This window comes from Stenella coeruleoalba (assembly GCF_951394435.1).
Source record: "Stenella coeruleoalba genome assembly, chromosome: 21".
NCBI classification, from domain to species: domain Eukaryota; kingdom Metazoa; phylum Chordata; class Mammalia; order Artiodactyla; family Delphinidae; genus Stenella; species Stenella coeruleoalba.
The window spans coordinates 18,234,065-18,262,037 of record NC_137167.1 but is presented as its reverse complement, the minus strand read 5'-3'; the positions used below and the strand labels follow the sequence as shown (position 1 = coordinate 18,262,037).

The 27,973-nt window shown below is 36.0% G+C and overlaps 1 protein-coding gene across 8 annotated transcripts in view; it reads left to right on the top strand.

Annotated features, from left to right (window-relative positions):
• MSR1 (macrophage scavenger receptor 1) overlaps positions 1-27,973 on the top strand; it is a 457,630-nt gene that overhangs the window by 123,494 nt on the left and 306,163 nt on the right. For all 8 annotated transcript variants that reach the window (XM_079908915.1, XM_079908914.1, XM_079908916.1 and 5 more), the window contains one exon: positions 15,330-15,444. The gene's annotated coding sequence lies outside the window, so the exon portion shown is untranslated. The remainder of the gene's footprint in view (positions 1-15,329; positions 15,445-27,973) is intronic.

Genomic DNA, 27,973 nt, shown 5'->3' with positions numbered 1-27,973 from the left:
AATAAGTTCTGGAGTTCTCCTGCACAGCATTGTGATTATAGTTAATACTGCTGTATTATATACTTGAATGTTGCTAAGAAAGTAGATCTTAAATGTTGTCATCACAAAATAGAAATGGTAGTTTTGTGATGTGAAGGAAGTGTTAGCTAATGCTATGGTGGTAATCATTTTGCAATATATAAATGTGTCAAATCAACACACTGTGTACCCTAAACATACACAATACTGTATGTCAAGTATATCTCAATAAGCTGGAAAAAACCCACAATATCTTTTACATTAGCACCTCCCAAAATAAAACATTTAAATATGAATCAAACAAAATATGTACAAGATCTATATGTGGAAAACAACAAAATTCAGATGTATGAAATAAAAGAACTACTAACAAAAAGGAAATGTATTCCGTGTTCATGGATAGGAGGACTCAATATTGTCAAGATGCTAGTTCTTCCCATCTTGATCTATAGATTCAGTCCCAATCAAAATCCCAACAAGTTATTTTATGGATATTGACAAACCGATTTTAAAGTTCATATGGAGAGGCAAAAGACCCAAAGTAGCCCACACAGTATTGAGAAGAAGGAACAAAGTTGGATGAATGAAAATACCTAACTTCAAGACTTAACATAAAGTTACAGTAATAAAGATAATGTGGTATTAGTGAAAGAATAAGCAGATAGGTCAATGGAATAGAACATTGAGCCCAGAAACAGACCCACATAAGTATAATCAACTAATCTTTGACAGAGGAGCAAAGGCAAGGCAATGGAACAAAGATAGTCTTTTTATGAAATAGTGCTGGAACATCTGAGTGTTGTTCCTAATGGAAAAAAACAACAGTGTAGACACAGACTTTACACCTCTCACAAAAATTAACTCAAAATAGATCATAGACCTAAATGTAACATGAAAAACTATACAACTCCTGGAAGATAATTTAGCAGAAAATCTAGATGACCTTGGGTATGGCAATGACATTTTTATATACAACACCAAAGTCACAATCCATGAAAGAAATAATGAATAAACTGGACTTCATTAAAATTAAAAACTTGTTCTGTGAAGTACAGTGCCAAGGGAATGAGAAGATAAGCCACAGACTGGGAGAAAATATTTCCAAAAGACACATCTAACAAGGCCTCTTATCCAAAATATGCAAAGAACTCTTAAAATTCAACAATAAGAAAATAAAGTTGATTTAAAAATAGGACAAAGAGCTTAACAAACACCTCACCAAAGAAGATATATAGATGGCAAATAAGCATGTGAAAAGATGTTCCACATTATATGTCATCAGGGACATGCAAATTCAAATAACTAGACACCACTATACATCTACTAGCATGGCCCAGATCTGGAATAGTGACAACACCAAATGCTGGGAAGAATGGGGAGCAATAGGAACTCTCATTCATAGCTGGGGGAATTAAAAATGGTATAGCTGCTTTGGAAGACAGTTTCTTACAAAACCAAACATAGTCTTAGAATATGATCCAGCACTCACACTCCTTGTTATTCACCCAAAGGAGTTGAAAATTATTGTCCATACAGAAACCTGCACTCAGATGTTTATAAAAGCTTTATTTATAATTGCCAAAACTTGGAAGCAACCAAGATGTCCTTCAGTAGATGAATGGATTAATAAACTGTGATACATCCAGGCAATGGAATATTATTCAGTGCTAAAGGGAAGTGAGCTATCAAGCCATGAAAAGACATGGAGGAACTTTAAATGCATATTATGAAATGAAAGATGCCAATCTGAAAGGCTATGTAGTGTACGGTTACAAGCATATGACCTTCTGGAAAAGGCAAAACTATGGAAAACAGTGAAAAGATCAGCTATTGCCAGGGATTGGTGGAGAAGGGAGGAATAAATAGGTAGAGCATAATGGATTTTTAGGGCAGTGAAAACACTCTGTATGACACTATAATGGTGGATACATTTGTCCAAATCCATAGAATACACAACACCAAGAGTGAACCCTAATGTAAACTATGGACTTTGAGTAATAATGATGTGGCACTATAGGTTGATCAACGGTGACATTGATTGTTAAACTCCCTATGATGACTTTGCTATTATGTGGATTAGAAAACAAAACAGAAAGCATTTAGTCAATGGTTTGCAAAATGGTTATTAACATCCAAAGCCCAGCTTCTGAGCTATCTCATGGGTCAGACAGATAAACTATTAAATGGAAAGTGGCCTCTGCTAACTGATATTGACAAATTATCATCACAAGTATATTTAGAAAACCACTGTAAATGAATTGGTTATGTTATATAGTTAGGATTCTATTTGAGAACTAATTAAAATGATGTACAAAATTAGAGCAAATGTTATTTTAAAATTTTGGTCATTTACTTTCTAACTCTTTGACTTATGGGAAATAAAAATTTCAATTTGCTTTAACATATTTTTCCCTAGTTTTGTTCATTTCTATATGAGACATTATTTGTATGAGACAAATGTTACTGAAAGGTTACAGATGTTATTATGAACAGAAATGACCATAATAATCAGCATGAGTTCTGAATGCTGTAATTATTCACCTTCAGCATTAAGGATGGACTAAACTGAATTATAGTGGAAATATTAATTGTTGTGAGTGTATTTTATGCTCTTGATAGTTCAATATATCATGACACTCTACAAGGAAGAATTCGAGAAGAGGCCTAACCTGCTTCAAATCTCTCTTTTTAATTTACTTTAGTGACTTATTTTGAGACTCAAAGTCACAGAAGTCAGAGTGCATCTTATGTCATTCTTATTCTGATAAAGCAGTATTTGACATTTTGAAAAATAACCTGCATGTAATCACAATCAGAGTATATAAGGATTTTTAAATGGAAAAAAGTGCCTTTTTATTCAATCTGTTTTTTTTTTCTCTAAGTCATTAAATGAACATCAAATTTCAGGAGATAAAGTTTAACTCAGTTTGCTTAGTGCATTTGTCTTCAGATTACTTGGAATAGCATGAACAGGGCAATCAGCCACTCAAAGATACGGCCTACTATCTAGCATAATGTGAATAAAATAGATATTATACATATGAAAAATGATTTCAAAGGTAAATTCAATTTTATTTTTCTTAGAAGCTAGTGCTTTAAAGAAGTATAATATAGGAGACTGAACACACTATTGTAATACAAACTGAGGTATGAAAAGTGATCAAAAGCAAAGAAAAAAAAGTCTAGGCAAGAAGGAAGATGGATGGTTAGAGTGAAAAGGTAGTAAAGAAGACATCTGTATATGGCCTTTCCTCTGCAGCATATTTAGTCACTACTTAACAAGATTAATCATTTATTTATGTATAAGTTTATGTTTATCACTTATTGGTAATTAGAAATGAATGTTTTGTTGTTATTTATCAGTTAAAATTAAGATGAAAATGTTTCACCATGTAATCCGTTATAAGCATTGGGTTTACTGCTTAGCAATGTTTCACAAGTACATATCAACAGTAACTAAATGCCTTGGTTTTTAATAATACTATCCAGGTTCATAGGTGACTTAGAGGCCAGTTTTTGCTTCAGAATGTTGTCTGATATTACAGGTGACAAGGATCAAGTGAATTGGGAGTGGGAAAGGGATGACTCAGCTGTAAGATTATTTATTTGAGGTTAGAAGTAGTTATTATTCAATAACTAGGCTAGTTAATAGAAAAGGAAGGCCATTTAACAGCACAGAATAAAGCAATGGAGAAAATCTAAATTCAATATAATTAATTATGTGTATGTATATACATATGCATATATATGTATACATGCATAAATATACAAAATTCATTGAATGAATACATAATTTATATACATGTATGCCCATATATATAAAACTTATGTACTGATTCAAGCTTTTTCTAGTAGCTCTCATATTCCAGGCATTCTTTTAGGAGCTGGGGATAAAACAATGAACAAAAAAGGCCAAATACCTGTTCATACTGCCCTCGTGGAACTTGCATTCCACTGAGGACACAGCAATAACAGGATAAGTGAGCAAAATCCAATGTATATTAGCAAGTAGTTAATGCTATGGAGAAGATAAAAAGGAGGAAATGGTTAAGGAATGTTGGGAACGGGGTTGAACTTTTACAAAGGTGTATTAGTTTTCTCTTGCTGATATAACAAATTGCCACAAGTTTAGTAGCTTTGTAGCTGCCAGCAGAAGGAGACCAGGCAGCAGGTTACTGCAAGAACTTCTATAGAAGGTAATGGTGGCCTGGTACAGAGCAGTAGTAGAGTGAGAAGGGAGACATAGTTGGATTCTGGCTATACGTCAAAAGCAGAGCCAGCAGGATTTGCTGGAGGTTTGCAGTAGCGTGTAAGTAAAAGTAGTTAAAGAAGTCTCCAAGGTACTTTTGGCTTTAATACTTGGAGAAACTCTGTTGCCCTTTATTGAGATGACTGACATTATGAGAACATTTGTGCTTTTGTTGTTGGTGGGAAGTAATATTCAGAGTTAGTTTGCTATATGTAGAGCTTAAGATGGTTGTTGGATATTCAAATTAAGGATGACTAAGGGTCGAATATATGAGTCTAGGGTTCAGGGAGGACATATATATTAATAAATGACAGATTATTATGATTTTCAAAGCCATGAAATTGATTGAGGTGTTCAGTCATGAGTTTAGGTAAAAAATAGAAAAGATTCAAGAATTAAACACTGGGATACTCCCAATAGAGATCAGGGGAAGGAAGAAGAACCATCAGAAAACACTGGGGCACAAAAGAGAAGAACCAGGTTAGTGTAAAGTCCTGGTAACCTGGAGCAGAAAGTTCTGAGAGAGAGAAGTGCTGTGTGATGCTGCTGTATGTCAAGAGAGGAGAAGGCTGAGAAAGATCATGGGACTTAGTGATGCCAGAGACGTTGTTGATAAAAACAGTTACAGTGGGAGGTAGAAAATAGAGGGATTAAAATCAGGCATGACACAAAAAATGGATTATTTGTACACATTTTATTCTAAAAGAAAAATTGAACAGTAGCTAGAGGAGGAATGAGACGCAATGCAGTATTTCTAAGATAAGAGAAATAATTTAATATTTTGGGGGGACTAATCACTATGAAAAACTATGGTAGGAAAAAAGGAAGAATTTCTAGAAGAACATCCCTAAGTATATATGGGAAGAGGTTGGGATCTAATACTCAAGTAGACAGCTTAGCCTTAGGTAGTAGAACATGCAGTATATCCATAGTTAGAAGAAAAAAAGCAAAATATATGTGTATAGATGCTGAAACTGTAAGTGGTGGTGATATCTTGTAGAGGTTTTCTTCTGATGGCTCAGTGTTCTCAGCGAAATAAGAAATAACACCATCTCATAGAGAGAATGGGTTTTGGTGTTGTACATTTGAAAAGAAAAGGAAGTGGAGGGATAGATGGATTTCAGAAATATAGAATGACTTTGTGTCACCATTATGGACCTCTCCGAAGTTAGTGTTGGGGTTTATAGAGACTAGTTTTCATGGCTTTGTGCTTTTTTCCAGCCACGTTCAGCTACGAGAGAGCAGACAGACAGTATGTGGGGAACCAAATTTAACTAGAGTTATGGTTTAACCAAAGGGCTATGTCAAAGTGATAGAGGCAAGGGGGTTTTGTTAACATCCAATGGATTCTCTATCATATTTAACCACATGTAAGGAGAGTAATTAGGGCATTATGGGAATGAGGGAACCACAAAATAATGCTGTAGTATCAATGGAGTAAAAGTCTTGGTAGTCTTGGATTCATGAACACCATGTGTTACTATTTCTGCCCCCCTCCTCTGACTTTCCCTTTTAAGTCACATGGCTTGCACTATCGCTTTCTTTAGGACGCTGCTTAAATGTTTTATTAATGAGATCTTCCTTACCAGCCTTATAGAAAAGAGTTCCAACTACATGGCCCTCTTTATTTCCCATATTTTCTTTGTTTTTCTTTCTAGCACTTATCAATCTATGGTCTATTCATATACTTGCTTGTATATAAGTGTAGCTCTCCCCACTAGAATATAATCTTCACAAGTGTGGGAACTTTATATTTTTGTTCACTTTGTTCCTCCATCTTCTATAACAGTACCTGGCACCAAGTTGGCACTCAATAAACAGTTTTAGGAATGGATGATGCAAGCCTTTTGAAATCCTCAAGGATGATGTAGGTAAATCAAGACAGGAAACAAAGTTGGTAGACCACATCAGCTACAAGGTAAGGCCATGCTTTGAGGCTGGCCATTTTAACAGCGAAATTAAATTCCCTCATCCAATTGATTTGTAGTGAGATTTCATCCAAGAGGCCTGCAAGTATGGACAGGCCTGGAATTTTGAAGGGGATGTGGGTGCAGAAGCTGACAAAATTTTCCAGTTGAAGAATTTTTCTCCTACCATATCCTCCTGAAGATCATTTGTGAGGAGAGGTGGTTGAGTTATTCAGAATTGCACTTTTTTTGTACTGCTTCATTATATATTTGATGGCACTAAATACACCTGATTGTTTCTCTCAGATTGAGGAGATGTTATAAAACATTGTGAGTGGGACATCAAGTTTACTTGATAAACAGTAGAATTCCTGAAAATCTTGGGTGTACATTTGAAGTTTTTAATTATTAATTCAGAGTTAAAAAAACTAAGACTGATTGGGTGATTTCTCTCCAGTATAATTCAGGGGTGCAGGCATGTAGGAGGGAGGTGCTTAGGTTTATCTAGGGTGGCGTTTTACCAGGCAATACCATGGACCGATGCAAGGGTTTAGGAAGTTGAGGTTCTTTGCAGGCAAGTTGTTATATGCCATGGACCATGGAATCGGAGATGAAAAAGGAGGAAAATAAAAATGAGAAAGCAATATGTAGTGAGGACATGAACTTGAATCTGCCTCTAAGACTATGCTTTTTTGACCATAAACCATGATCTAAAAGAAAATATCTACTGGCAACTATTGTATTTTAACCCCTCACAAAACAAATATGAATTAATATGAATACTTATAAATATCAAAAATTATTTAAAACATCACTAATTAAGTTTCTCACATATCTTATATTTGTTTCTAAGCTCTGGATATGCAAGTTAGGTAAGGTATGTTCTCAGTCACAAAAGAACTCATAGTCTAATGGGAAACCTAGATGTGTAAAGGCTGAGCCCCTTGGAAGCAGAAATCATCTTTCAAGTATTTGTTTGTTGCTCGTTTCTCCACCACATTCCAAAAGTTTTCAACATAACTGCACCATGAATTGTACTTATTTTAATCTCTGGAAATACCTCACATAATATCTTACACATATTTGATGATCAATAAACACTTGCTAATTAATTTACTTCAAAAAAAAAAAAGAAAAAACAAAAAAACCCCAACAAACATTTATTTCTCGCAGTTCTGAAGGCTGGGAAGTCTGAGATCAGGGTGCCAGCATGGTTGGATTCTGGTGAGAGCCCTCTTCCTGACTTAAAGATCATCGTCTTCTTGCTGTATCTTCAAGTGGCAGAGAGAGGTAGTTCTGGTGTTTCTTCCTCTTCTTATAAGGGCACAAATCCCATCATAGATGCCCCACTTTCATGACCTCATCTGAACCTAATCACCTCCCACAGTCCCCATCTCGTACTACCATCACATTGGAGTTAGGGCTTCAATATATGAACTTTGAGGGGACACAGACATTCAGTCCATAACAGAAGTTAAAGATACATTGAACTTGAAATGTCATTGGGACATATAAGTAGAAATAGCTATAGGCACATCTTTAATCAAACTACAGATGATTATCTACAGCCTTCTGATCTTCCATTGCTTCCTATCTGAGCAAAGGACCCCACTATCTACTTAGCTACTCATCCTGGAAACTATAGGTGATCATTTGCTCCTCAATCTCTGTTTTCCAACACAGGATCTTAGCAAATCAATCATAAAGTCATCTACCCCCCAAATATTTAGAATTCATCTACTTCTTTCTCTGCTCACTATGACCATCTTGATCCAATTCACACTGGCTCTTCCCTCTGTAATCGATCTCAGAATTACCACTCTCAAAAATGTTGGATGCTTCAAGAGATTATGGGCAGTATGTCTCCTGTATTTGCCTAATTTCCAACATTTTAGGGGTAAACCTTATTATCTCTTCCCTATTACTATATTCCAATCGATTCTGTACAAGAGAGGAGAAAAGTGCTAGAATAAACACTTTCATTCATGTTCAATTCCTAACCTACTCCGCTGGATAATTCATTCCTAATGTATTTAGATTTAGAATCTGACCACTGTGGGGTCTCATTATTAGTTGATCATGTGCTATGATTTAAGGTGAGCAAAAGGCTTCATTCATTTTTTCTTGGCCTCCTGACTCATAGATTGGTAGGATGGCCAAGGCTGTCTTTTACTTTCCATCTCTAAGCCCTTTACTGACCTGGAGAGAACTGTGGCTCAGAAGAAGTTAGAGGCTCAGTCATGCAGGCTCCCAGAGGCCTGGTCTCTTGGCATTGAAGTTGGGTGCATAAGGTTGGCCTCTTCTGCAGTGCATTCTGCTCATGGTTTCATCTCCAGGTGTGGCTGCCACAGGGCTGTTGCTGTCACAACCCATGAAGTTCACATCCTATGACTCAGCGTCTTTCTCCTCACTTAGGTGGTAAAACACATACTATGATCTCACTTCAAATAATGTTAAAACAGCGAATGGCCTTAGTGTTGGGGCCATTTGGTCTTATTCTTAAAATATATAAAACCCTGTATTGGAGAGTCTGTTCCTTGTACTATTGCATAGTGCCTCATGCTCTTCAAATACCTTTTCAGATTGTATGGAGGCCATGAAATCTTGACCTTCCTTGCTTTTCCTCTCAGAAAGTGGGCATATTTGGACATATGTTCTAGAGTCATGATCTATAGATGACATAAACTTTTATGAAAAAAATCGCAGCTAGAGAAAGGCAAAGCCAATTTATATTGCAGTCAGAATAACACCAGCACAGCCCCATTAAGGATTAGTTGGAAGAATATATAGATATTTACTATGCACTCAGTAAGTCAGTAGCCCAGTGAGAATTGAAACTTTTAAGAAAACATCAGTAGAAATGTGGGAACATTGCTTATTGGAGAAATGTGTCAGCAACCTTGATCATTGTTTAGATTTAAATTTGATTTTTAGTCTTTGGGATTTAAATCTTTATTGCATCTTCAAAGTATCAATAGCTTGCTTCTGCTGAATCAAGTTCTCTGAATCTTGGGGCTTCAGTATGTTCCACCTGGTAGATATATTGATATGTATATATGTATGTATGTGTATACACACACACACACTTATTTCAGTGTTAATATTATCAGTCTTTGTTCAAATAATTGTTCCAAGGTTTCAGGAATATCAGAAATCTAAGGAGTAATTTTACATGTTCTTATATAATAATAATAACAACAACAGCCGGAGCAAGTCTAGAATATGCCAGAAATTTTACATGGATCATTTCTAAATCTTACTACAGTCCTGCAGACTTGGTGTGTGGGTCATGTGATATTTTGAGGTATTATGTTTTTCCCCTCTGTTTTCTTCTGAACACTCCCACCTCAACCCATTCTATATAAGCACATGGTTAGACTTATGTTTGTTGTTTTGAGTGAGTTTTGGGACAAGAGAGAATACAGAAGACTCCTGTGAATCTTCCTAAATTCCAGAGATGGGAAAAGATTGGGACCTAGAAAGTTTTTCCAGCCTAGTGTGAAGGGAGATGGTGAAAATGGAGTGGTTTTGGGGGTCTCAGCACACAGGGGACATGCCCTGGTTTCCAGCAGAGAAGGCAGAGGGCCAGCAATATTTCTGGAGAAAAAATGCCTACAAAAGCCATATAGGCAAGTGGGACCACTGGCAACCTCAGAGGAAGAGCTCAGAGCCCCAGGCAGAGCTTGGACTCATCCAGAGTGTCTAGGTCCTCAAAGTCATGCTGATGGGGGGAGGAAGGACAGTACTTGTCAGGATAGATGACTCTTGGACCATATGGCACCTGGCTTGGAACTGCATAGGGTTTTAAGATAGAGGCACAGATTCTGAGTAAGGGATAGAAATACTTCCTAAAACACTCTGAATAAAATAGAATTTAGCCAATCCAGTATGATAGCTCTTTCTTGACTTTCTGGTTTTTTTGCAATAACTAAGGAAAATTACTGAAAATACCAGAGGTGTTTAGAGAATATATTAAATTGAATTGAATTAAACAATGGGAGTAATTTAGTGATCTAATCACTTTATTCTCATAGAACAATACCCTCTGTCTTGCATGTATCTGTTTTTCAGGTGTTATATATTTTTTGAATCCTCATCTGAATCAAACTCTTATTTAATTGAAAGCATATTGGACTTAGACATTGTAAAGAAGTGTAATTTTTCATGATTCCTTTCTGTCATGAATTTAGTGAGTGAAGTTTGTTCTGCATTTTAAGGAATGCAATTGCAGCAGCTGGCAGTCATTACAATGCCTATAAATTTCTACCCTAATGTATTTCTATTGTTATATTTTTGCTTACAAAGATTTTCGTGTCACTTTATTTAATTGAAATCAAATGATGTTATTTACTTTGTAGTGATGCAAAAAAAATTGCATTTGTAAGCGACTGTTATTCAAATTGAATTTTCTTATAGAATGCTGGAAGTCTTTAGTGCAGAACATTTTACATATAAATTTAAAACAAGTGCTAAACTGTGACATATACTCAGCCAGACCAATAATGAAGATGATATGGTAGCTGAGATTGCAATTGATTATGTGCAAGGAATTGTTGAGTCATCAGATGACACAAGATTGAAAAAATTACCCTAAAAGTGAAAAGAGCAGTATCTGGTATCTACAGACATTATCACTTTGTATAATATATTTAGTAAAATAACTGAGTGAATACTAAGACAGTAATATCCCACAATGGTCTTTATCTTTAGCAGCATTGTATGATTACTTTTGGATTTTTAAAAATATTAAAATGTATATTCTGGAAAAAATTCAGAAAAGCGCCTATAAATTGACCCCCTTCCTAGAGGAGGTGCTTGTTCATGGTTGACCCTATGAGTTATTTGTGTTATGAGTTAAAACAGATTTGGAATTATTTCTGATCTAATGCTAATGTCTGAAGCCATTCTCCAACTGTGGAGTATCTGGGGACTTTGGTAAACATTTCTGTAAATTCTCTGCCTTCTTAGCTGGATGATCATGTTTTTCTTTTGTCTTTATGTTCAAGTGGTGACACTGGTTCTGATGTTAGAAGGTTCTTGCAATACCTAAGGAAACTGAGGAAATAAATGGAATATGTGTTCTTTATGTTCTCTATTTCTCAATCCTCTAGTTGGAAAAATAGCTTAAATCCAAGTAAATTTTGCTTTTGGTTCTAGAATGTTTTGTTAGATTCTAAAATGACCACAGATCTCTCCCATCCCTGCATGTACATCTTTTTGCAATGTGAATTTGCTACTCATCCCATTTGAATCTATAATTCTGGACAAGTGACTTGCTTTGGCCAATGGGACATTAGCAACTGCAATGCAAGCTGAGACCTTTTGTCACTAACCCTTCCTTGCTGCCAGGAACCCATTTCCCACCGTGTGATCAGGGAGAATGAGAGATCATGTGAAGAGAGACCCTAGCTGTCCCAGCAATGACTGAGGCCATCCTTGTCCTTTAAGCCCCAGTCAGCCAGCTGAGACCATAAGAATCTCCAGATGAACTCACAGAATGTGAGGAGTAACGCATGTGTGCTGTTTGAAGTCCCCACATTTTGCTATGGTGTGTTACGAAGCAAAAACTGATAGGATTCTATTTTGAGAGGAAGTGGAGTACTGTAATAATGCAGTGCAAATACCGTATCACCCACTGCAAGCCCATCTGTCTGACCTTGTGCTTTGACTCCTAGTTACTTTCGATTCCTCAAACCTTAAGCTCAGATGGAAAGTTCAAAACCCTTAATTCCTTTGCTCTCATTATGCTAGTAGTTCCCAATCCTGACTTTTTAGCTTAGGTTAACATCTCACTTGCTTTTGGTAATTGCCTACACTCGGAGTTGAAAATAGTACTTTTCTTTGACATTCATTTTTAGGTAGCATCTGTGGGTGTGTTAGTTAAAAGTCCTTTTTCCGGTCATAGTGGCATGACCCTCCACGTCGTAAGTCCTTTATATGTCTACTGGGCTCCCGAACTTGAATCCACAGAGGTATTTCTTAGACTTTTTCTGGTCTGCTTCAATTTGACCCTCTGCCCTTCTCTCTTGGTGCCTTAAACACTACCTTGTATACTTTGGCTCAGGCATTTGGCTTATGAAGTAATTTGAGGAAACACATCTTTGAAGGAAGCGTTATTGTTACTTGGACCTACATGAAACCAGGCTAAACAATGGCCTTGTGTTATGATTTCAAGTATGTTCAGTTATTCCTTTCTAAATAAATTGTCATTGTGTCTAATTTTTTTATCATTAAACTCACTGCTTGGAACAACATTTCCTTGGTTTCCAGCATTCACTAATTCCATATTAGAAAGAGCCACTCATTAATTTCCTAGCAATGGAAAGCATAAGAAAATGTAACTCAGAAGGAATGCTTTGAAAAGGAGAGGGATAGGAGTGGAGATATGCATTTCATGGAGTATTCTTTAATAAAATCAATATGGTAGAAATATTGGCGTTACAGAGACCAGCGTTCAAATATGAACTTCACTATTACTAATTATTTTTATGACCGTGGGCAGTTAAAATACTTTAAGCTTCATTTAAAAAAATTGTATATTGAAGCTGATACATAGTTCAAAATGTTGTTGTGAGGTTCACTTGAGATGTGTGTAAAGCACTTAGAATAGCTCTTAGGAGCTAGAAGGACCTCAAAGCACTGAGATTGATGCCTGTGCCTCTCATTAGTTGGGTGGGGCTGTGAGGAAAAGGCTTGTGGGGGGGGGTCTCTTGGATTTGAAGGAAAAAGAATGAATCAAATATGAGGAGGAACATGATAAAGACAAAATATGCTTCCTTTGTGGTTTTATCTGTATCTAACCCATGTCTTAATGTATAAAAGACCTATGTATGGGGGAAATAAGTAAGAGGACAATACCTGAATTGAAGAGTGCAAATTTTTACCTGTAATAAGAAAAAACAAGTCTTAATCATAGAAGAATTCAGTATTGGAATGATTTACTGAAGGAAGTTGTACAGTATGTATGCATGTACGTATGCATATATGTACACATGTATTTTATATGTATGTGTACCTATCAGCCTTTAAGAAACAAATTCAGCCATGGATCTGTTTTGAAACAAGTTGAAATTCCAGGTTAACACTTGGCATCTTTCTGGTTTATAAAAATATATGGATTCAGGTAGAATAAGGGAAGTCATTATCTGCCATGAAGTATTGCCTACGAAAGATCTGCTTCCCTCTCCCACCCCCTCACAGTAGAGCAGAAGGCTAATTGAACAGATTCAGACATGCATTAAAGACATACCATAGTACAGAAAGTACTATCCAGATAGACTTAAATATTGCTTTTCCCATTCCAAAAGTTTATCTTTACATGTGTGATAGCTGCAGGTTTGCACCTGTTGATATTGTTTTTCTTTTTTTCGCGGTACGCGGGCCTCTCACTGCTGTGGCCTCTCCCGTTGCGGAGCACAGGCTCCAGACGTGTAGGCTCAGCGGCCATGGCTCACGGGCCCAGCTGCTCCGCGGCATGTGGGATCTTCCCGGACCGGGGCACGAACCCATGTGCCCTGCATTGGCAGGCAGACTCTCAAACACTGCGCCACCAGGGAAGCCCTGCACCTGTTGATTTTAATGCCTCGATTTTTATTCAATAATTTTGACTGCATCATTTTCTTTGTCTTTTGGAATATTGAAATGGAGATGTTTCTATTAAAATACTTATAGAATTATTTTCAGTCAAAGCCTTGAATATCAAATAACAACTGGAGGTTTTAGTTTGCTTCTTAATTTTTTTTGTATTTTGCCAAATAAGTATTTATTGCTTTAATAAATAGGAAAATTAAATATGACATTTTAGAAGTTTAAAAAGCAAGGTTATAAATGACTTAATCTAAAATCATATAGTAAATCAAAGTGAGAACTTTGCAAACTTTAAACTTTAGAAATGTGTGCTTATTTTAAAACTAGAGTTCTTAACATTCTTGTGAAAAAAGTTCTTGATTTAAACATCTTACATATAATCATACAGTAAAAAAAGTAGTGTTTTACTTTTTTGTGCTAAGACTACAGGTGATACTGCTCTTCATTCATTATAATTTTCTGATATAATTATGTTTAAAATTTATTAAAAATATGTATGCCAGAAGATTATAAATTAATAAACTTTAAACGGTTTACAAGACACTACCTTGCATCACGTTACTATTTAAAGAGACAGCATTTGGGGCTTCCCTGGTGGCACAGTGGTTGAGAGTCCACCTGGCGATGCAGGGAACATGGGTTCGTGCTCCGGTCCGGGAGGATCCCACATGCCACGGAGCTGCTGGGCCCGTGAGCCGTGGCTGCTGAGCCTGCGTGTCTGGAGCCTGTGCTCCGCAACGGGAGAGGCCACAACAGTGAGAGGCCCGCGTACCGCAAAAAAAAAAAAAAAAAAGAGATAGCATTTGAACTTCTAAGTCTTACAGACTCAAACTTTTAAAAGCCTTACTGTATTTTGTGAGGAACAGGCAGTGATGATTGACAAAAATGTAGAAGTGTTACATATATGAGAAATGAAAGAATTCTATTCATAGTTTATTACTATTGACTATTTTCTTAATTGCTTAATTCTTAATTACTTTGAAAATATTTAAAATAAGACCACTTTTCATTTGCCAATTAGGCTAAGTGTTATGGTATAATTTATATATATATATTTATATCATGATATAAAGTATTATTTGTTGCAGGAAGGTAAAAATATGAAACTTTCAGTTGATTTACTGACTATATATGCTAAATATATTTTTTTATGATTATAAAATGTTTGCGAATCCGCTGTCCTCATGACTATGGGACACAAGTTTCAACAAAGTAAAATGTATAAGAAAATAGAGTTCTACATGAAGAACTAAAACACAGCTGATTCACTTTATTACCAATGAGGATAGAGTGCGTGTTAGTCAGTGTCTTTTGAAAGCGTAATATCTGAAGTTGAAGGGAATAATGAGTAGTGTTTTCATTACTCTTTGTTCGTATTTCTATGCAAAGGTTAATTTCTTTAATAAGGCCTTCTGCTTTAATAGATAGTAATTTCAATACAAATCACTTTGATTCATTTGTTCTCTCAACTATAAACATTATAATTATGAGCACTGGAAATATAATTTAAAGCATTATGGTCTGATACAACAAAGCCTGTAGTATTAACTGGTAATGGTCTTTGGCAGTGGGACTTTGACAGAAGAACTGCTGCTTCCCCTCCAGAGCCCTCCAAACCCCATCTGTCTCAAGGGAATTTACTCCTCACATCTTCAGGAAGAGTCAACCTCTCTGCAGTTAATGGTGAGTGGAATTGAAATGAAAATCAAAATTCCTTTGAGGTTCTGGAATTAGATACCTCATTTCTTTTTCTTTACCGATGTCTATATTTACTGCTTTCCCTAGAACCCTATTCACTGAGATTCTGAGAGCATGCTGATCAGAATGTTTTGGTACTATGTTTCATTTTACTTCAGTACATGCTAATATATCTTCCATAATTCCATTGCCAGAAACAATCTTCCCAAGCACAGAAAAATTATGACATTCCTGTGCTATCTATATTAACTAATCAGTGATATAAATTTGGTTCAGTCTGGATTTCCTTTAATTAAATACATTAAACACAGAGAAAACACTTTTACTTTATAACACAAGCATATTCAAGACATCTCCTGGATGTGTAGTTTCAGTTATAGAAGACAGTATATTCAACCACTTATTGTTCATTTGATAAGACTCACTCATGACCTATTATGGGTAAATGATCCTGGCAGACATTGAGAATGCAAAGTACAGCTCAGCATGTAGTTAGAGAAGCAGGCAGGCCAACCACTAGTTACAAAGCATCATGACAAATATTCACAGATTTATACAGCAAGTGATGTGGAAGCACAAAAAAGGAGTAATTAACTATGGGAAATCAGAAAGAAATTCTGATTTTGTGTGGGGGGGGTGGGGGGTGGGTAGGTGTGGTGTGGGGTGGTGGGAGTGACGTTTGAACTTGGTCTGGGTATGTGATATTGTATTCTCCAAGTGAGCAAATGAAATTGGGTTGGTGAAGGAGAAATGTAATTTATAGCAATAGTATGTAGTGGTTAAGAACTTGTAGTTAGGAGTTGGCAAATTTAATTTGCATCCCTGTTTTATCACTTAATACACGTGTGACCTTGACAAGTTAATCTCTCTGAAGATAAATATAAATAAAAACAATACTTATTTCATAAGCTTCTTATGCAGATCAAGAGACTTACTTATAAAATACTTAGCAGCATGGCTGGCTTGTGATAAACAATCAACCCATGATACCTAATTTATATAGGGTCGAGAGTCAAGAAGTATTATTTAAATATTCACGCAAATAATTAGAGAAATAGAGGGCCAAATGTGTTGATTTATATTGAATATAACTTCTAGAATAATTAAAAATAGAATGAAATGTCTGTATGCCTTCAAAAAAACCAAAAAAAAAAATTCATATAGCAAAAGTAACCAGTTTAACTAAAGATGAACTTCTTATAACGTTATATAAGAGGACGAAGCTCAAACATATTCATCATGACAGTCAAAGTAAATTAATGCTTCCTATTAAAGATGGAGATATTCAGATGGTGTCAAAAATTAATATCCAATTCATGCTTTATAAAAGAGATTCATGTAAAAAAATAAACTTGCTAGATTTCTAATGATAAAACATGTATCATTTAAGCAGAAATAAAGAGTAGAAATAATATTAGATGCAATAAAATTCAAGGCCAAAAGCATTAAGGTAGAAGATTTTTGTCTTGTGTATGTAAATTTAACCAGTGACTGTTGGCCAGAGCACCTATGAGTGGCCTTTCTCTGTGGGCTGGGCTTCCTCAGGAAGTCCAAGGGCAAGCATCCAGAGAGAAAGAGCCAGATAAAAACCAAGCCACCTTTGATGACCCAGCCTTGGAAGTTAGGGTAACTTATCTGGTATTGCATTTGAGAAGGTTGTCACAGTCTCCCTCCCCCATGCGGGATCAGGGGAGATTGCCTTCACCTCTTGATGAAGGAGTGGCAAAGTCCTGAAGAGCATGTGTAACCAGAAGTAATGCTCTGACCATTTTGGGAAACCACAGGCTATCACAGCCTCACCATCTGGCAACAAAAATTCTCATCCTTCAGGCAAGCAAAATCCACTCATCCTTTCCCCCGAGAACTCCCTAACATCTCATTCCATCATGGCATCAGGCTGTATTGGAATTGAATGTTACCAAATAATTGATGTTTAAGAATAGTTGAAGGTTATAGATTCAAAGCCTGCATACTTAGGAGCCATGAAAATCAATTTAGAAATTACTTGAAGCAATAAGAAAGTACAGTAAAATAGCAAGTTAATATATGCAAAAAATCAATAACATTCTTATTTACAAGCAATAGCAAGTTTAATGATAGGATAAGCAAATCTTCTTTATAATAGCATTTAAAAGCACGGTTAAAGAAATGTTAATATTACCTAGAGTAAATTGTATTGTTAACAATATTAATGAGCCCTGGATAACTATTTGCAAATTATAATGAGAGGGAAAAGTTTAATATCTTTAATATATGATAAGCTTCTAAAAAGAAATAAGATAAACATACCAAAAGGAAAAAGCAAAGGACATGACTGGGCACTGAGGAAAAAAAAGAAAAAAATAACAATGTTGGACCTACACTGCTTATTAGTCTCCTCTGTTCAATTCTGCTGACTGCCCTTCCTTTCACAGGTATTGATTCCTAATAAATATCTTGCACCCCAAGCTCAATTTTAGCATCTACTCCCAGAGAACCCAAATTGTGACAATGATGCAAATTGAATATCATTTCTGGAGAGAGTTTTACATTCTTATGCATCCTCTTTATCCAGACAGTTTTACAACTGGTAATTTTTTCTAAAGAAATAATATAAAATATACTTATGAATTAAGTTACATATGCAAGAATGTTCTTAGTTTGTATGAAAAGTGAAAAATGATATTTGTTTAAATGATTTACAATTTGGGATTAATTAATTTAAATTAATGCTGTTAGGAAAAAATGTTTTAGCTATGAATATTTATTTATTTAAATAAGAGCTTACCATATTGCTTTGCCAGTCATGAACTGTATGGTGTATATATATATATAAAATGAATGTCTAGGGGTCAGTCCAAGATGGCATCATAGGAAGATCCTGAACTCACCTCTTCCCATGGACACACCAAATCTATAGCTACATATCAAACAATTCCCTCTGAAAAAGATCTGAAAACTAGCTGAACAGCTCTTTCACAACAAACAACAAAAGGACCACAGTGTGACAGGTAGAAGAGGCAGAGAGGCAGTCTTGCCAAAATCCCCATTTTGGGCGCAGTGACCCACAATCGGGAAGGATCTCACAAATCTGGAGCTTGCCTCTGAGGAGAGAGGAGTCTGTGAGGCACCCTTGAGACCTGCAATAGGGAGAGAAGCCCCCCAAATATCTGGCTTTAAAAACCAGTGGGGCTGGGGGCTTCCCTGGTGGCGCAGTGGTTGAGAGTCCGCCTGCCGATGCAGGGGACACGGGTTCGTGCTCCGGTCCGGGAAGATCCCACATGCCGCGGAGCGGCTGGGCCCGTGAGTCATGGCCGCTGAGCCTGCGCGTCCGGAGCCTGTGCTCCGCAACAGGAGAGGCCACAACAGTGAGAGGCCCGTGTACCGCAAAAAAAAAAAAAAAACACCAATGGGGCTTATATTTTGGAGACCCAAAGGGCTGTAAGGAACTGAGATACTGCTCTTAAGGGGCTCACATGCAGACTCACTCACCCCCAGGGTCCAGCACACAAATAGCAGTTTGAAAAGTGCCTAGACTAAATGGGAAGGAGATTCATTATCTAACTGTAAAGTGTCTGCCAGAGGGGCAGGGGCCATTTGGGAGGAGGGAACTCTTTCAAACTTCTTTTATGAGGCCAGCTTTACCCTGATACCAAAACCAGACAAGGATACCACAAAAAAAGAAAGTTGCAGACCAATATCTCTGATGGCATAGATGCAAAAATCCTCAACAAAATATTAGCAGACTGAATTTAAGAATACATTAAAACAATCATACAACATGATGAAGTGGGATTTATTCCAGAGATGCAAGATGGAACAACACCCACAAATCAATCAATGTGATGTACCACATTAACAAAATGCAGGATGAAAAATCATAGGATCATCTCAATAATGCAGAAAAAGCAGTTGACAAAATTTAGCAATGATTTATGATTAAAACTCTCAACAAGGTAGGTATAGAGGGAACTTACCTCAACATAGTAAAGGCTATATATGACGGTCCCACAAGTAACATCATACTCAACAATGAAAAGCTGAAAATTTTCCCTCTCAGATCAGGTAAAAACAGGATGCCTATTCTCCCCACTTTCATTCAACATAGTTTTGGAAGTCCTAGCCAAAGCAATTAAGCAAAAAAAAAAAAAGAAATAAAATACATCCAGATTGGAAGGGAAGAAGTAAAACTGTCACTATTTGCAGATAACATGATTTTATATATAAAAACCCTACAAACTTCACCAAAAACTGTTAGAACTAATAAATGAATTCAGTAAAGTTTCAGGGTAAAAATTCATAAAAATGTCTCAAGTGTCTCTATACACTAACAATGGACTATCAGAAAGAGAAAACTTAAAAAAAAATCCCATTTACAATTGCATCCAAAATAATAAAATACCTAGGAATAAATTTAATCAAGTAGGTGAAAGACCTGAGGTGTACACTAAAAACTGTAAAGTATTGATGAAAGAAATTGAAGACAACACAAATAAATAGAAAGATATACCATGCTCATGGATTGGAAGAATTAATATTGTTTAAATGATCATACTACCCAAAGCAATCTACAAATTCAGTGCAATCCCTATCAAAATTCCAATGGCATTTTTCAAAAAAACAGAACAAACAATCCTAAAATATGTATGGAACTACAAAATACCCCATATAGCCAAAGCAATCTTGAGAAAGAAGAACAAAAGTGGAGACATCACACTTCCTGATTTCAAACTATATTCAAAATAGTATGGTATTGACATAGAAACAGACACATAGATCAATAGAGAGCCCAGAAATAAACCTGTAAATATATGGTCAGTTAATTTGCAGCAAAGGAGACAAGAATATATAATGGGGAAAGAACAGTCTCTTTAGTAAATGGTGATGGAAAAACTGAACAGCCCCATGTAAAAGAGTGAAACTAAGCTACTATCTTACACCAGCCACAAATATTAACTCAAGATGGATTAAAGACTTAAACAAAAGACCTGAAATCATAAAACTCTTAGAAGAAAACATAGGCAGTAAGCTCCTTGATATCAGTCTTGATTATGATTCTTTTGGATCTGACTCCAAAAGCAAATGCAGTAAAACAAAAATAATTATGTGGGACTACATCAAACTAAACAGCTTCTGCCCAGCAAAGGAAACCATGAACAAAATGAAAAGGCACACTACTGAATGGGAGAAAATATTTGCTAACCATATAACTGATGAGGTTAATACCCCACATATATAAAGAACTCATATAACTCAGTACTAAAAAACCAAACAATCTGATTTAAAAGTGAGCAGATGATCTGAATTGACATTTTTCCAAAGAAGCAACACAGATGGCCAAGAGGCACATGAAAAGATACTAAAAATCACTAATCATTAGGGAAGTGCAAATCAGAACCCCGATGAGATACCACCTCACACCTGTCAGAGTGACTGTTATCAAAAAGAGAAAAAATAAGTGTTGGCAAAGATGTGGAGAAAAGGGAACCCTCATGCACTGTTGATGGAAATGTAAATTGGTGCAGCCACTATGGAAAACAGTATGGAGGTTCCTCAAAAAATAAAAAATAGAAATACCACATGATTTAGCTATTCTACTTCTGGGTGTTTCTCTGAAGAAAATGAAAACATTAATTCAAAAAGGTATATGCACCCCAAATTCATCACAGCATTTACAATAGCCAATACATGGAAACAACCTAAGTGTACATTGATGGATGAATGGATAAAGAAGATGTGGTGTGTGCATGCATGCACGCGCATGCGCACACACATACACACTGGAATACTACTCAGCCATAGAAAGAATGAAATCTTGCCATTTGCGACAACATGGATGAACCTGGAGGGTATTATGAACCTGGAGGGAAATATGTCAGACAGAGAAAAACATATACTATATAATTTTACTTATATGTGGAATCAAACAAACAAGACAAAACAAAACTCATTAATACAGAGAACAGAATTGTGGTTGCTAGAAGGGAGGAGGGTTGAGGGGTGGATGAAAGGGGTGAAGGGAGACAAGAGGTACAAACTTGCAGTTATAAAATAAATAAGTTGTGGTGGTGTAATGTACAGCATGATGACTATAGTCAATACTAATGTAGTGCATATTTGGAAGTTGCCAAGAGAATAACTCTTAAAATTTCTTACATAAAAACAATTGTACCTTTGTATGGTAACGGATGATAATGAGATTTATTGCTGTGATCATTTCACAGACTATACAAATATTGAATCATGTTCAATATGAACTGAAACTAATATGTTAAATGTCAATTTTACCTCAATTTTAAAAGGAGAAAATAGTTACAATTCAGGCATAAAGAAGAAAAGAATATATAATTATACAATGAAATCTTGTCTAATAAAATCCTTGTTAGAAAAACAATGAATCTGTAGTGTTAAAGAGAACTAATTTAACCACAAAAGAGTTTCTGGTAGGAGTTATTTTACATAGCTATCAAAAGGATGAGAATTTTGGTGAGGTATTTAATATTTGGCATAATCAAAGTGCTGTCTTTTTGATGAGTTATTGCTATGGCGTATCATCAGAGTCCCGTCACTTTGATAGAGTATGCTAATGATATCTGTTTTGAACAACAGAAGTGTGAGTATGCATTAAAGTAATGCTATTCTATACTTAAGAACCACTCAAAAAGGTAAACAAACTACTCTTAAAGACTACCTAATTTTTACTTGGAAAACTCATTAAAATATAAAAATGGTAATTTGTTTTTTATTGTTAAGCATTGCCAAAGTCAGGTTCCTGAAATCTTCAAGAAATCAGGATAACCACTTATCTTCTTGTAAGTCTTTGTGTTTCATTCTGTTTTTCTTAATTAAAAAACAGAAAAGCACATTGAAAGCCTATATTTGAAAGTTTTAAAAATGTGTGTTCTGTTTTTACCTTCGTTCAGAAATTTAGACTTTTTTTCTCCTAAAAACATATGAGAATTTTGCATAGTAATCTTTGTCAGGTAACGATAGAAAGCAATGTAATCATGTCATATTCAATGAATGATTTTTGTGACTATGTTTCATTTATCATCTTCACTGAAGCGTTATATAAATATGCATAATCTTTCTTTCTTTACTGAGCTTTTACAGTATAATTTCACAAGTAGATGAAAAATGCTGTATTTAGATTGTTGGCTGAATTCCCAGTTTTGTTTTGTTTTCTGAAATTCAAGAGCATTATAGATTGATTCTTTGTTTTTTTTATTTTTGCATATGCTCTGCCTTCTATATTTAATTTTGAATGTGTCATTTCTAATGTTTTAGTTACTAATAGAATCATGGAGTAATCTCAACTTGAGTTCACTATAATCCTATACAGCAATGTTTCTTTTTTCCTGTTTGAACATCAGCAAACTGAAGGCCACACAGGATCCAAATCCTGGGTCAGGCAGTATGACTGCAGAGCCCTCAGGATCTTAACCCCTGGTGTTTACCAAAGAATGCAGTGATAATAAACATATATTGACTTTATCCATAACTGCCTCAATTCATCCAATGACATTTTAAAATATTGACTGAGCGTATACTATTTTTCAAGCATTGCTCCTAGGGATCCAGGTGCTAAGTAAACATGACAAACAAGGTTACTGCACTTCATCCACTGTTGTAGTTGGAAGAGACAGATAAACAACAGGTAGCCAAATAAATGACATAGTTTAAGAAAGCGCTAAGTGCATTGAAGGACATAAAGTTCTGAGATAGAGGCTGACTGTTGGGTATTCTGTTTGACAGGATAATCAGAGAAGATTTCTCAGGAAATGTATTCATAGATCTGAAGGTTGAGAAGGTTGAGAAGACTGAAGGTTGAGAAGAAGCCAGCCGTATAAAGATACAGGGAATGAGCATTACAGGCAGGGTGGACAATTAAGTTTAAAGGCCTGCATGTGGAAGCAAGATTGGTGTTTTAGAGGAGTTCTAAAAATTTATGGTATTATTATTATTGGCCTACTACTGCTTCAGCTAAGAGAGTTAGTGAGCACTGCTAGAAGAGTTTAAACATCCATTGATACTATAATACTATAAAATCATAAAAACAAACTTAATATACAATAAATACCAAAACAAGATAACTATATCTCAAATACTGAAAGTGATTTAGATTAGAAAATCTTTTCAGTGGAGACAGAAAGAGAACCTCTATTGAGAATTCATCTAAAATCCTAAGTAATTTATAGAGTGGATCCTGAGAAGCCCCAAGACTTAAAAGTTAAAGGAGCAGAGGGGCAGGGGTGGTGGAGGGTGAGGGAGTGGGAGAGATTTGATGGGTTTTATGAGTACCCCTTGGGTTAACATTCATTTTCCATTGTGCTTGAGAGATGAGGAGAAATTTAAATACTTTAAACAGGAAAACACTTAAGGAAGCTTTATAAGCACTTACTTTAGCTAAGGTAATGTGCATGTGCTGCTTGTGTTGGGGTGGTTCCTGTGCATTGAAGATAGACCTCAATGCACAGGATGATGTAACTTGAGCCCCATTAAAGAAACCACACACCTGAGCACACAAATGCAGTACACTCAGATCTGATTACATCAACTCAGATGGAATCAGGGCACTCAGATCTGATTCCATCAACCCATTTGCCTTTGTCCTAACTCTGTCAGAAAGTAATGTACCTTTGTTTTATCCATTCCCTCATCTTTATCCATTCCCTCATCTTTTCCAAAACTCCCCCTTCCCTCATTCTTGATTTCCCTCTTTTCTATTAAAAATAGGAAATTAAGGGCTATTTTATTTGTATCTTCATTTCTTACCATTGCTAATTTTAAAAACTGCAAAAATAATCCAATAAAAACACAATAGTAAGAATTATAGGCACTACATAACATTTTTGAAAGTAATTTAGAAAATCTTTGCTCTATAATTTTATATATGTATTTTGTATTAACCATTTTTTATTGAAACATAGTTAATTTACAGCATTGTGTATCAGGTATACAGCAAAGTGATTCATTTATCTATCTATCATCTATCTACCTATCTATATGCTTTTTCAGACTCTTTTCCATTATAGGTTGTTACAAGACATTGACTCTAGTTCCCTGTGCTATACAGCAGGTTCTTGTTGTTTATCTATTTTATTTATAGTAGTGTTTATATGTTAATCCCAAACTCCTAATTTATCCCTCCCCCTAACCCCAATCATCCCCTTTGGTAACCATAGATTTGTTTTCTATGTCTGTGAGTCTTTTTCTGTTTTGTAAATAAGTTCATTTGTATCATTTTTTAAGATTTCACATATAAGTGGTTTCATACCACATTTGTCTTTCTCTATTTGACTTCACTTAATATGATAATCTCTAGGTCCATTCCTGTTGCTGCAAATGGCATTATTTCATTCTTTTTATGGCTGAGTAATATTCCATTGTATATATGTACCACATCTTCTTTATCCATTCATCTGTCTATGGACATTTAGGTTGCTTCCATGTCTTGGCTGTTGTAAATAGTGCTACTATGAACATTGGGGTGTGTGTATCTTTTCAAATTAGAGCTTTCATCTTTTCTGGATATATGCCCAGGAGTGGGATTGCAGGATCATATGGTAACTCTATTTTTAGTTTTTTAAGGAACCTCCGTCCTCTTTTCCATAGTGGCTGCACCAATTTACATTCCCACCAACAGTGTAGGAGGGTTCCTTTTTCTCCACCCCCTCTCCAGCATTTATTATTTGTAGACTTTTTGATAATGGCCACTTTGACCAGTGTGAAGTGATCCCTCATTGTAGTTTTGATTTGCATTTCTCTAATAATTAGCAGTGTTGAGCATATAAAAATTTTAAATTACCAAGAATAATTTAAAACTGTCTGTACCTAAAAACATAGCCTAGAATTATATAAAATGAAAATTTTCATAACCCCCAAGGAAAGAGAGAAATCTGAAAAAACATAGCACAGAATCTTTACTGTACCTCATTCAGTATTTGACAGAAATATAAGACTAGAAAACAAGCAAGAACATCCTTATGAAATGATCTTATCACTTTCTATTAAAGTTTTTTTACCTTAAAGTCTATTTTCTCCAATAATAATATAGCTACATCAGCTTTCTTTTGTTTAATATCTACATGCTCTTTATTCATATGTTTACTTTCAGTTGTTCTGTATTCTCATATTTTATGTTTGTGCTTTGTAAACAACTTATAGTTGGACTTCTAAATCCAGTCTTACAATATTTTTGTTCTAATTAATGTATTTATTCCATATATTTAATATCACTAGTCATATTGATTGTATGTTCCCCAATTTAATTTTTGCTATTTGTCCCATCTATTCTATTTCAATTTTTTCCCTTTTATGTTGTCTTTGAGATTGCTTAATTTTTTGCTTGTTTATTTTTTAAAAATCTCTAGCATACTCTTTCAATTCATTTAGTTGTTGTCACAGTGTGATATTGTAATATATTAAGAAATGTATATTTGGTCTTTAGTCTTTGGCCACTGGTTCCTGACACAGGAGTTCCTAAAACCCTTGGAATTTTCTGAGTGATAGGAGTGTCTTTTGTTCTTTATAGTAAGTGCCTTTCAACCATATCTGAGTTTTTGCTAATAGGATGACTCTCAGTGAGTCCCTATAGAGCTTCAGGAGGGCAACTGGTTGTCAGAGGGACCAACCAGGCCTGATCTCTAAGTAGGGGGAGAGGGGCTGGAGATTTAGTTAATCACCAACAGCCAATAATTTAATCAATCATGCCTACATAATGAAATCTCCATAAAAACCCTAAACAATGGGATTTGAAGAGCTTCTAGGTTGGTGAACTCATTGAGGGGCACACCTGGAGGTTGCAAGGAAATTCCATGCCCATACTTTGCGTTATGCATCTCTCTTCCATTTGGCTGTTCCTGAGTTGAAGCCTTTATAATAAAGCAGTGATAGTGAGTAAAGAGACGTTCTGAGTTCTGTGATCTGTTATAGCAGATTATTGAACCTGAGGAGGGTACTGTGGGAACCCCTGATTTGTAGCTAATCAATCAGAAGTACCAGAGGCCCAGGACTTGCAATTGGTATCTGAAGTAAGGCATAGTTTTGTGGGTCTGAGCCCCTAAGCTGTGTGGTCTGCCTTAACTCCAATAGTTAGTGTCAGAATTGGATTGAATTGTAGGACACCCACTTTGGTGTTCAGAGAGTTGGAGAATTGGTTGTTGGTGTGTAAAAAACCCCCACACATTTGTTGACAGAATTATTGTGAGTAAAAACAGTTCACACATAGAAATGAAAACATCTGTGCAAAACTAATCAAAGTCTAAGGTTAACCAAACTCTAACACTTTCCCCCACCAACCATAAGGATTCTAAAACATTTCATCGTTATTGGCTTCCTCTTGTTTACTGTTATTTTTGTCATGTATCCTAATACCTTCTTAATAAACCCTGGGGATGCAAAGTTATAGCTATGACACTTTCAGGGTATGTTGAGTTGCTGGTTTCCTTCCCTTTCAGCCTGGCACTATGGGTATCTCAACCTAATTTGGGAAGTCACTTCTTAGGCTGCATGACTTGATCAGGTCTTGGCCTCAGACATCTGTTTCCTTCTATAAGACTCCAAAACTGAAGCCAGCTTCCCCAGAGTGGGTAAATCTTCTTGCCCTAAATCAACTTCAGTGCTACTGTGCCCTACTGGCTTCTATGGGAACTCCTTTCCTTTTTGTTTTGACATGTCTTTACTATCTTTGCACATTTTTGATGTTCCTAAAAAGTATACATTTAAGGGCTTCCCTGATGGCGCAGTGGAAGTCCACCTGCCGATGCAGGGTACACAGGTTCATGCCCCGGTCCGGGAAGATCCCACATGCCGCGGAGCGGCTGGGCCCGTGAGCCATGGCCGCTGAGCCTGCGCGTCCGGAGCCCGTGCTCCGCAACGGGAGAGGCCACAACAGTGAGAGGCCCGTGTACCGCAAAAAAAAAAAAAAAAATTAAAAAAAAAAAAAGTATACATTTATAATTCAGCAGTGTTATTTGTTTTCAGCAAGTAGGGGAGGGGCTTAATTTATGAATACTGTCTCCTTCACTGGAATTCAGCTACAAGGAGGAAAGTTCAAAATATTTTCTAGGAAGGCCCCAGTTAATCTCTTAAAATAATAATTTAATTATTATTTACTTCATACCTTTAATCCATAACTTTCTCACGTATGCCTGTCTGTTCCTATCACGTGGGGAAGCCCGGTCAGGCCTGTGCTTGGAGGTCTTCCTCAGCCATGCATGTCCACAGCAATCCTCGCAGCCCCTCTCACCCCTGTGGGTGCTGCTACAGTAGCTCCACAGTGAGGTTAGTAGCATAAGAACAGGGTTCTTTCACACTTCATTGTACACCTATAGCAACTAGAAAAGTGCACAGAATAAAAACATCTAATATTCCTCTACAGTAACAGTTTTTTGTACTGTACTGTGGTTATGATGAAAATAAAATAATCTTTTTGTTTACTATTTACTTCATGTTATAATTTATAGTAATCTTTACTAAACATGAGAATGTTTTACTTTTGTGGGAAAAGTGAAAAGAATGAACAATTGAAAGT